We start from the raw sequence: 12,630 nt of genomic DNA, 5'->3' as shown, positions 1-12,630 counted from the left end.
CAAAAACAACATTTAATAGCTGCAGTCAGAGACAGCAATGACAAATCCCAGACAGCAAACAAAGAGATAACGTGTTTAGAGATTTCTACGCGCAACTCTACAAAAGAGATACCACCCTAGGCGGAGACGGAGGCCAAGAACTCCTGGAACGCATCACAACCCCAACACTGAACAGTGCCCAACGAGAAATGCTAGAATCAAACATCACAGGTGACGAGATAGAAAAAGAAGTAGGCAGCTTCAAAGACAACAAAGCTCCAGGCCCAGACGGATTCACTGCCAGATTCTACAAACACTTTCTACCATTACTCAAACCCACGCTGACAGAAGTAGTCACACACTGCGTCCACAAAGGCAGCATGACACCGACAATGGCAGAAGCCAACATCATAGTCATACCCAAAGAAGGCAAGGATACCCAGCACCCCAAAAACTACAGGCCAGTATCACTCATCAATGTAGACTGCAAAATCTATGCAAAAATCCTGGCGACCAGACTGAACACTTACCTACCCAAGCTCATACACTGCTCGCAGGTAGGCTACCTTAAAAACAGAATGTCCCACGACAACACCAGACTGCTCTGTCACATAATAAACCACGCCAGCAAGAGCAACAACGCAGCAGTAATGATAGCCTTAGATGCCGAAAAGGCATTTGACAGAGTGTCCTGCCATTCCTAGACCAGTGCATGCAGAAATTTGGACTGGGACCCAACTATAGGAAGATGGTCCTGGCTCTATATAACGACGCAAAGGCACGTGTAGTGGTTAACGCGGGGACATCTAAGCTACTCTGCTTAGAACGCGGAACAAGACAGGGATGCCCATTATCACGGACCCTCTTTCTCGTAACAATAGAGCCATTGCTCAACATGATACGAACAAACAAAGACATAACTGGGATACCAATAGAGGGAGAAACATTCAAACTATTGGCCTACGCAGATGATGTGCTAATAATAACTGAAAACCCAGAAGAGTCAATTAAAGCTCTCATGGACACCATAGAACAGTGTGCACACGTATCAGGATATAAACTGAACAGGGAAAAATCAAAGTGCAAACCATTAAAGGTCCATACCATGAAGTTAGTACTAGGGACATCAGGGCTCACATGGCAAAAAAAATCCATCAAATACCTAGGCATCCTCTTTGAGAAAGACCTTAGGTCCACACTAGACCAGAACGAACAGGCAATACTACGTAAAATCAAAGAACGGACAGAGGGGTGATCACCCAAGTTCACCACATGGTGGGGAAGGGTTGAAACGATTAAGATGATGCTAACGCCGATAGTGAACTACATGCTTAACATGCTCCTACTGATTAACACAGCGGACTTCCACAAAAAACTAGACAAACTGCTCAACACATTCCTGTGGAAGGGCAAGAAGCCCAGAATCAGCCTACTAAAGCTGAGACTAGCCAAAGGCCTGGGTGGGCTCAATATAACAAACTTTAAGATATTCCAAACAGCATGCATAGCAAAACAAGGACTACACTGGCTTACCCCTAAACAAGAATACATCCCGGCTTGGCTCTCGCTAGAGAAAAGGCTTCTAGGAGGCATGGAACCCATCGCACTACTCACCGCAGCCAGGCACCCCGCAATTAGGTAAAACCCTATACTAAGGAACACTAGGATGGCCCTCCTCAAGATAGACAGGCTACTAGACACAAGCGTGAAGAAGTCGCAGTTGGAGTCCCTATGGCACAACCCCAGAATCAAATACAGAGACAGAACACTAGACATACACTCCTGGTACAAACGTGGCATCTCCACAGTAAACCAAATACACCAACACAACCCAAACACCACGTTTGACACACTCAAAGAGGAACACAGACTGGGGAGCATAGAACTATACAACTTCCTGAAGATTAATGTGGCGATCAACAAGGCAGGCCTTAATAATCACACACCGGCGATCCTGCAATATGCAACCAACCTAAACAAACTAGGACATCAGGTAGCACACATGCACAAAACCCTAAGCCCCAAATCCACCACACTCAACAACAAGATCACAAAATACTGGGAAACACTGACAGGTAGAGAGTTCAGCTAGGAGGAGAGGAGTGACCTCTGGTCATCCACGTCGAGAAAGAAGGTATCAACTACCCTAGACCAAACTAAATTCTGGCTAATACACAAAGCATACTGGACCCCCGCCCGCCTAGCTTCCATGGGAATCAGAGAAAGTGATTCCTGCTGGAACTGCAACAAACCCACCGGACATCTAACACACCTTCTATTCCACTGCACCAAAGTCAAAAAGTTCTGGAACATGATAGGAACGCTGATAAACGACATGACAGGCGCCTCACTCCATCTGGAATTCCACAGTCTGGCAATAGGCTTCATGGATCCCTCAATCAAAAACAAAGAGGACAGGGACCTGATAGATCTACTGCTGACGGCAGCAGTCAAGACGGTTCTGAACAACTGGAAGGACACGGCGAAAGCCACATTCAAAGCATGGTTCAACTGGGTGACATTCCAAAGGGGAGCAGACACTATAACGGCCAAGCACACACAGACGCCCCACAAGAAATGCGAAATGTGGCGATCACTGGACAACTACTTGTCCTCGCACAAGCCGCCGTAGCTATGGCAAAGCTGCCAAAGGAGCCCCAATTGAGCTAAGAAATGATAACAGGACACTACCCCTTTAACGCACCATAACTACTACTCCTACCCTGTGCTTCTTCACTCTCTCTTCTTCTCTCTCTCAGCTCCGGGGACTAAGGGAATGGGCAAGTAGCAATTGAGCGTGTGACAATCAAAAGACAGCAGGGGGGAAGGGAGGGGGAAACAGAAGACTATCAAATGGAGGGCACGAACTAACGAAGGAACAGACTGCCGGAACTGCACAGCCACAACCAGAAGTTTTAATTACCAAGATAATCGAATTATGTGCCTCCCTACATTTTCCTCCCACTCCCCTCACCCCCCCCCCCCCCCCCCCCCCCCGGGCGTTTTTCTCCTTTTTCTTTTCTCTGTGAATTACCTCCCCATGTATGTGTTACGCACCATGTAAATATAATTTTCAATTAAAATTTACTGACATAAAAAAAAGAAACAGCGGGAAAAAAAAGAAAAGAGACACCTTCGTTTGCATCTTTATGTAAACAAATTCTACCTTTCGTTTATAAACTTGGTGTTAATGAATTGAAGTATAAGTAGAGAGGAATAGCTCTACATATATTAATCAACACTTTCACCCTGTTGGTGTCAAAGAAGGTTCATCTCACAGATCTACTTGAAGTCTGAGCACGTACATTAAACAAAAATAGTGAAAGCGCTATATCACAGGATGAATCTCCAAAAGTTCCCCTTTGAACACAGTGAGCATCTAAAGCCGAATTCCACCCGACAATACAATGAGTTTTTCTATGCTTTTGCACAAAAGCACGAAAAAACACACATGTCACAATACTGAAACAGTTAGATCTTTGTGGGTGTAAAACGTTTTCATAGGAAAAGCACAAATGACCTTCAGAAAAGATTCAAGAAATGTAAGCTAATAGATTCTGATTGGACTTCTTTTGAATTCTCGCTTAGAGCTGCCAAGCATGAGAGAGAATATGTTGAAAGCGACACAGTTTGTACAATGGCTAACATAGGCACAGAAATGGGGTTGGCTATCACAGTAATGACAAGAGTACATGCGAGTGGGCTTCATAGCTATGCCCTCTCAAAGACAGAGAAGGTTTGCTTGTGCTTGACTCATGCTGCTAGAAAGGTAATAAACAGGCATTAATATTCTGTGATTCCTGTTGTCATCAGTACATGTACCGCCTCCTAAATCAAATGTGCATATCACGAGGAACCATTATGTTGATGTGAATTTGTTTCCTGTTATGTCACTGGATCAAACTCCAAATTCAAATGCAACAATTCTAAAAGTCTTTAAAAATGCTCAAAAAAACTGTTACAAATAATTGAAAATTCATTTCTGTGCATGAATTCATTTTCATAATACCTCTCTGTATTTGCAAACAGTTCTCCCAAAAACTTTCAAGGAAGTCACTGTTATTGCAAAACAACATTCTGAATCCAAATAGTAAGGTCATGGCTGCAGCAACATTGTATCATGATTGCCTACCAAGAAGGCTATGAAGCACAAGGAAAGTTAAACCTGATGATCCTTGATCGCCACCAGTGGCATTTAAAAGTTCAAGGGCTTCTGGGAAGTATAATTTGTCATCGGGGCACTGTCAAGTGATGTGTTCTTCACATAGGTGCAGATTTACCTTAGTCAGTGCTGACACTCTGTGAATACCATCAGCTTTCTCTTCTCTGAAGTGGACTGGGAGCGAGCAGACTTAGTATATTGAAAGCGCTACCCTGACATGCCACCTGATATCTGATGGTCCTCTCTGAATTTTGGAATTACCATAGGAATCTGTAATTCCAGTTCAATTCCCCAGCAATTTCTAATTTTTGATCGAAATTTAAACTAGAGATGATGGCTGCTTCCAACAACTGAAAGGTTTGAATGAAATACCTGGGGACATATCAAACAAAGTGAGCACTGTAAGACCCAGGCTCGGGTTTGCCAATGCTTTAAATCGTTGAGCAGCTGGAACAACTGTATTTTACCACCTTAAGCACTAATAAATGGTTGTTTAATAAAATGCACAAACTTTCTTCTCACACATTACCACTATCAGATCCTTGGTTTCATAATACTTTGATAGAAAATGTTTCGTGACAAGAGTCCTGATACATTCATTTTCTGCAGATCTTGTTATTCCCATAATTCTTGAAACTCTGGTTAGTGGCCCCATGGAATTTAAGACACCACTTATATTCAAGGCACATGCACCTGTTCTTGAGGTTTACAAACTCAATATCATCTCTGTATCCTCATCTTCCCTCTGGACCAAACCCCATGATAATATCTTCAAAAATCATGACTCATTCCACGCTTCTACAATTTCAACCATCATAAGTTTTATATATTGCTCTCTTAAATATGGGTATGCACCTCTAGAACAAATATCAGTATCCCTTCTTAAATAACCCAACTTCAGCTCTGAAAACCTGGCAAACATTCAAACCATATTCAGACTTCTTGGTATCAATGAGGTAACAAAACAAATGGTCTTACAGGAACTTCAGGGCCATAGTAGGCTAAATACAACTTTTGACCACAGCCAACTTGGATGTAGACCATATCAGAGCATTAAAACAGCACTCGTTGACTTCAAAATGCACCTTGCCTAATCGTTTGATTAGAGAAGGTAGTGTTTCCAATTAAGGTAGATGTGGCATCCATCTTTGGCATCCTAAAATAGGGTCTCTTAAAATGCTCTGCATTACTCTAATAACTCCTTGCAGATTGAATGGGATTCCATGAATATAACTAAATGCCTAGTACTGAAAAAAATGTATGTGTAGATGCTGGACATTGAAAACCTTACCACAATCTACAACCTCTTGCAGAAGAAAAACTAAATTTAAAAATTAAGATGTGTTGTAATTTGAATATATAGAGCAGACAACACATGAATGGAATTGAACTGCAAACAGGTATATTCATTTCAACATAATTTTAGTTTCTACAGGTACCCTCTTGATGCTTGTTCCTTTCTTGTGAAGTTGCATACGAAGCAAACCATGACATGCTGTTCATTTTGTCAGAAAGACACATGCTTGGACTGAAGGCTTTTCCAATCTCGTATCTGGAGCTTACAATAGCATAATTTAACAATTTCCTGCACAAGAAAGTGGCAAACTGGATGACTGATCTCTGCCAGGAGAAGTCAACAAAAAATATTTCTATTGCATACAATGCCTAAGCTCGCAAAGGGCGTAGAGTTTCCATATAAATCCCCAGGTTCCTTACCTAGTTTATTTATGGGATCACTTGATCGAAATGTGTGATGGGGCGAGGTTGGAGAGTTAATGATTCTATGTCTGATCCTGGTCGCAGACAGGATAACTTCTGTATTGTCTTCATTAAGTTGAAGTGAGTTTCCTCTCATTTATCCCTGAATTTCTTCCGAACATACAGAGAGAGGTTGAGAGTATGGCCTTTCTCCATCTATCTACACCAAAATATGTCTGTTAGACTGAATTTTCAATCCATGTTTAGAAATAATGCTACAATTAGGATTCAAGCTAGTGTCACCATTTCAATGACTTAGTCAGCTTCTTTTTCAATATCTACTTTATCCTCTGGCTGATATAAAAAGGTTATTCATACCCAATGTCCCAATGTAAATCAAGGGATCTCAGGTTTTCATTTCAGTGCATAGAATGTCTGCATGGATCTTCCAAGCAACATTTCCCATACATGGCTGCTTGTTTACCATCTTTCATAATTTGATTCACCTCATGAACTGCCCCCAAACTGTCTTTTGATTACAAATGGTCTTTTTCACTCTATTACTCTCTATTACAACCATGAAAGACACTCCAAAAACAGCACCTCTTTTATTACTACTAACAAGTTTCTCTAATTTGCCAGGATGCCTCTCTGATTTGAGTACTCTCTGAATAGTAAATTTGGTGTTGTGTTGGTCATACGTTTGAGTTGGTAAATGGCCCTCTCTGAAGGGTCACCCCAAACGTTTTGCCTTCATTGTCCTCTTTTTCTAACCTTCTTTTTGTTGGCATAAGGACTCTCAGCACTTCACTACGGCTGACCAGTGCTAAAGATCATGTGCTCTCGCCTCTGAAGGTGGTATAAATGGTTTACACCTGGTTGACATATTTGATTTACTTTTAGAGCCTTGTAAAGTGGTATACATATACCAAGGGCCTCGACTTTAAATGCTACTAGTGGGATGCAGCACTGATTACACCACCTACTCTAGTAGCCTTTCAAACCGATCTCAGGCCTACCACTGCAGTTTACTGCCACTTCGAGATGGCATTTAACGCTACTTGCCAAACCTTAAATTCCCCTTTTATTACATATAAGTCACCCCTAAGGTATCCCCTAGGTAGGGCTAAGAGCAGGGTTCTATATCAATGAAATGTAGGACATCTTTTATGTTTTGCATGTCCTGGTATTGTAAACAGCCTATCTTGGGTTTCACTACTGTGAGGCCTACCCCTCTCAAAGGCTAGCATTGGGAATTCCCTAATACACATTTAAGCTGTAATTCCTGATCAGAGTTGTAGCTTTTTCCATGTTTCATATGTTTGGAATGGTAATGACAAATCCTCCCTACTGTAGAAGTTGGATTTAACATTCTGTTTTATAAATGTCACTTTTAGAAATTGGACATTTCTCTGAACTTACTGCCCTGTGTGTCCGACAGCCTGTCTCCAATATACGCCTGGGTTGGGTGACAGCTTCAATTTGTGTATTTCCTCTAGACAGCCACAAACACAGGAAGGTGAGGCTCATCTGCTTTCTGAGCACTCATCTACATTAATTTGCATTCTGATGGTCTTCCTGGGCAGGGAGGAATGGGAGAGGCTGACACTTACACTTCAATAGGTAGTGTCCTGTCCAAATACAAAGGGCTGATTACCCCCCACCAGTTGCCCAGCAGACAGTACTGGGTTAAAAGGGGTCCTTGTGCACTTCAGAGACTTTTGTGAAGTCACCCCCTACAATAAAGTCACCCCTGTATCTAATTACAGGGGCTCTGGCCACTTCAAATTAGACACTTTTTGGACCTGTAACCAGATACTGCTATCCCTACACCTGCACATTGCCAGAAGGACTGCTGTGCTGCCAGGAGGGACTGCAAGTCTGCTAACTGCTTTGCTGTATTGGCCTGCTACTCAATGAGCTGCAGGAAGTACTACCACTTTGCTACCTTCCTTGTTGTTCTGACCTTCTGCCTGCTACCTTTTGCTGTGCCGAGCTAAGTGTTTTCCAATGGTTTGCTGGTTTGCCCACTGTTCACGAAATCTCAGCACCATCAAAGATTTTACTTGCTTGCTATTGTAGTGGGACTCTGTCACTCATGAGTCCGGCAGTGGTACTTTTAACAAGCAATCAGAGCATGCCTGATTGGTAGCATCTCTTGTAAAGAGTACAAGAGATTCCCTTCCGAGCAACTGAGAGCTTTGGTTCTATCACAGATGCCACCGTGCCAAAGGAGGCCATTAATCAAAATGGGGTAACCCAAAAGGTCTAGGACCTGGGTATTGAGCAGTATTACAAAACAATGGTCCATAGACTATTCGATTTCATTATTGCAGAACATCAATGCTTAATAAATGAAACTTATGAGTATGAACATTATACTCTAGATCAATCAATGTATCAGTGTCATAAAGTGCAACAGCCGGATATAGAATCAAGGCAAAATATTATTTATTGCCGGACAAGAATGTGAACAGTAAAACATTACATGCGGGTCATATTGGTTGCGCCGAGGGGAGCGTGCAAGATAGGGAGAAGTGAATGAAAGAAAGTTTTGAATCGTGAAACAAGAGAGAGATTGAAAGATAAGTGACATAAAACAAAGAACACTCTTTAGGTTAATTACAATGTGGATCAAAAATCATCCATTTGATTGGCCTGGCCTCAAATCCATTTAAAGCATTATTCAATACATTTCAACAACAACATATATTTAATAAATAGTTGTGCACAAGAAAATTGGGGTATATTGGTCCAGGTCCAAAGGAAAGGGGGGGGGAATTTTGACGATTTTTCGACTCGACTTAGGGCCTATCGGTAGTTGTAGCCTTGGCCGTGCGAGTCTTCATCAGGACTATAAAAACAACGGCCAACCTTACATTTGTGGATGACCCTGTAAAACAAGAGAAATAGGTCTAAATCCGCTGTTGCTATTGATTTACAAGGAAAACGGGCGTAAAAATTAAACCATAGACAATCGCTTACCCTTACAATCGTGGGTCAGTTCCAGTGTTTTTATAATTAATGGTTCATCAATAAATGAAAGCGTCCTCCTACAATTGAATTAATAAAGTGTATGAGGACCACGATATTAAATAGTGATAGAAGACTATTTTAACAAATAATTGGTGATTACCTTGTCTCCTACTGATTGGGGTCGCCCACAAGAGAGGGTCACTGTGGTTTCTATTCAAAATCAATATCGCAGGGATTTTTGGAGCAGTTACATCTCTACAAAAAACATAATGGTGTACTCATTATGTATTATCAATGCGGTTCCTAGGCTGGGGTGGGGGGCGGGGAAGGGGGAGGGGAGGCAGGCGGGGAAGGAGGAAAAGATAGAGGATCCATAATTTTACCTTCTTCATGGGTGATATTAGATTAATTTCTTCAGTGAATGCGTCAAACTGGTGCATGAAATTATTCATAAGTTTCAGGGTCCTTATTGGTTGTGAGAAGCTATAAGGAAAAAATTAAAGAGACGAGGACCATTTCAACTTGGAGAAGTTTGCAGTCCAACTCAAAATCGAGGGGACGAAAGGACGAAAAGGGGTTGGGCAGTAGGAAATTGTTTGGAAATGGACCGCGCTTACCTAATAAAGGGCGACTCTGTTCATTACATCAGTATCCTGCGTCTGAATCGGGACGTGGCAAACTTCGTTTGCAGAAGTGTTCGTGTTATTCACACAACGAACATAGAGAGAGGACTAATTCCGCCAGTGATTAGCCAGTAAAAACAGAATATGTAGCAAACTACGTTTTTCTGAATTCCCGGCTGTTATGTGAAATATACCGAATCAATTTATGTTAAAGTCCGATGATTAAGCCCGTGCATGTCTCTCTGGTATATGGTTTCCTCCAAGACGATAGAGATGGTGGAGGACACACATGTTGGGTCAGGTGGTCAAGAAGGATAGTTTAGAGGAAGGCCAGACTCAAGAATATGTGTTGTTTACGCCCCATTACTCTAAACCAGCCTAAGAGATAAAAAAAAGCCCAGTGGTGGATTAAGATAGAAGTTATGGGTGGCAAGACGGCAAGTGAGGATAAATAAAAAAAATTTAAAAAAATATACCGAATCAAAATATTAAAAATACCTGTTGTTAAGTTAAGTTTCTGAATATAAGTACATTTGATTGAAGTGCATATTACGAGTGCCATTTTGGAATGGGAAGGAAACTAGATTCACGAATAGGGTTTGTACTACGGAGTGTGTGTATTCAGCAACCCTTCTATGTAGTAAACTCAACTCCAAAGGGACTTGTGTATAAGCACATATCAATAACAACATTTATTTAATAAGGCCCCTTACAATGACACAATGATTACCATGATAGAAAACCAATGGCTCCTTACAAAATTTGTGCACGCCTTTTATGAGTTCCAAGAGCGAGTAAGGGAGCTGACAACTTTCCAAAAATTGAATATTAAATGTTAAAGGGACTGACCACCAGGTTGATCTCCCTGTTCAATTGGAGTACATGTCAAGTATTAGTATATGACAAAGAGTCTAGAAGTCGCTCAGTTATCAGACTCCACTATTAATTTCATATAAGCGACCAGATGTTAACCAATGATTTGAAGCTAAATTCCAACATAGTGGGACAAGGTATTATAAAAATCCAAGTATGGATGTGGCAGGTATCCCAAAGGGATAGTTGACATTAAGCTATTCAAATAAACAAACAGTACATCAAACAAAAAACAAAAAACAAAATTTCATCTCTATATTCAATAATGTACATCTAAGACAGTAATTTCTTACAATAGAACCATTGGGCATTATACTAGCAGGAAAGACACCTGCTTGTTAATTTCCTCCATCTCGTTCAGACCTTTATGGCCAAAGAATGTATCCATCTACACTCTCTCTTATTCAATACAATACTCAGATCACCTCCTCTGGGATTCGGTTTCACTTTTTCAATAACCCACCATCTTAGGGTACTTAGGTCATGTTCAAATGTAGTGAAGTGGTCCACTAGGGGTGCCCCTGCTGTTTTACACCGGATTCTGCTTACATGCTTGAGAATACGGCATTTGATCTTTTGAATCGTTTGACCCACATAAAGGAAACCACACGGGCATCTGATGGCATAGATGACCCCGGTGGTGTTACAGTTACTCTGGTCCTTGAGTGTATAGGTTTGGTCATTATGGCAGAAAGTGGTACATTCGATAGTGAGAGCTCAAGCCTACAGCAATCACATTTTGTATGTCCTGATACAGGCGGAAGGCCCCACAAGTTGGTTTGACTAGGTTGTTGTGAGGGCGGCAGGAAGGATTTAACCAAATGGTCTCTGATGTTTTTGCCCTTTTTGAAGGCATGCAAAGGAGGGGGCATTCCCCCTAATTCCTCTTCTACCAAGTATCAATGACGATTTATGATTTTCTTTATCGTGCTGCTCCTGGTGTTGAAGGTTGTGACACACACTAACCGTTCTGACCTTTTTTCTCTAGGTTGACTATTTAGTAGGTGTTCACGGTGGTTATGCCACGCACGTTTACGTGCCTTCTTCAGAAGACGTAATGGGTAACCACGTTCTGCCAGCCTGTCACACAAAAGTGAGGATTCTTTAAAGTAATCCTCCTTTTTTGTACAATTCCCCCTTAACCTCAGAAATTGCCCAAAAGGTAAATTATCTCTGAGGTTACGGGGATGATGACTTGTGTACCTAAGGAGTGTATTACGCTTGCTTGCCTTTCTGTATAAGCTTGTGTACAAGGTGCCAGCTTCAGCTTTAATTTGAATGTCAAGGAAATTAATGGACATATTGTCAGATTCCAGTGTGAACTGAACATCTTTTGAGCAATTGTTGAGCCAAACATGAAATAATGACAGAGCCTCCTTGTCGCCCTCCCAAAGGAGGAAGACGTCGTCAATATATCGGGCCCACATAGATATGTGGTTCCGATACGGGTTATTCTGATTCAAAACAAATTCACTTTCAAACTCACTCATGAAGATTATTGCCAAGTTAAGCGCAAAGCTTGCTCACGTGCCAAAGGAAGCCTTCCAAAGTTGCCCCACCTGACTGCCAGAATCAAGATCAGGCATTTTCCTCTGTTTACACCCGAGCACCCTGCCTCCTCACAGGACACCGCACTTCTACACTTATTTCCTATGGAGCCCAATTACGCATTGCCTTGGCAACCCCAGGACTCGTAGGCAACCTTGCATCTAAGCCCCTCTGCCTATGGGATCTCCTGATTACACTAATTCCTCCAGGGCTTGATGACACAGTGGACTGTTGATGGAGTACTCCCCTCTAGATTGCCAACTTTCCCCCAGGTACTGTGTGTGAGCCACTGGACCCGTGAAGTCCTTGAAAGCTGAATCACATGCTTGCAGTCAAGGGAGACCCTTAAACCACATTGGTCCCGAGGGACCCATGGAGCACCTCCATCTATGCACCTGCTTTAAATACTGTTGTGGCCACAATAGAAGTCCAAAGGCACTCGGAGCCTTCCATATTTTGAACTGTTGATCATCAGAGTTGCGAAAGCATTGTATTTACCTGCACACTTTAAAAACTTATAATACCTTGAACAGTTTTCCTCAGATTTTTATTGCGTTGGTCTTGTTTTGTTGTATGATATACTAAGCTATTTTACAAACCTGCGTTGAGTGTGTTTGTGGTGTATTCACTCTGTTACACTGTGTGTGTGTGTATGTCTGTGTGTGTTGCACAAATACTTTACACATTGCCTCTTTTGATATGCCTGCCTGTTCTGTGCCAATCTACTAGAAGAGAACACAGGTTATCTAACATGTATATCTAGCTTACCCT

This window comes from Lissotriton vulgaris, chromosome 1_1 (assembly GCF_964263255.1).
Source record: "Lissotriton vulgaris chromosome 1_1, aLisVul1.2, whole genome shotgun sequence".
NCBI classification, from domain to species: Eukaryota; Metazoa; Chordata; class Amphibia; order Caudata; family Salamandridae; genus Lissotriton; species Lissotriton vulgaris.
The sequence above is the reverse complement of the archived record's forward strand: the minus strand, read 5'-3'. Positions refer to the sequence as shown.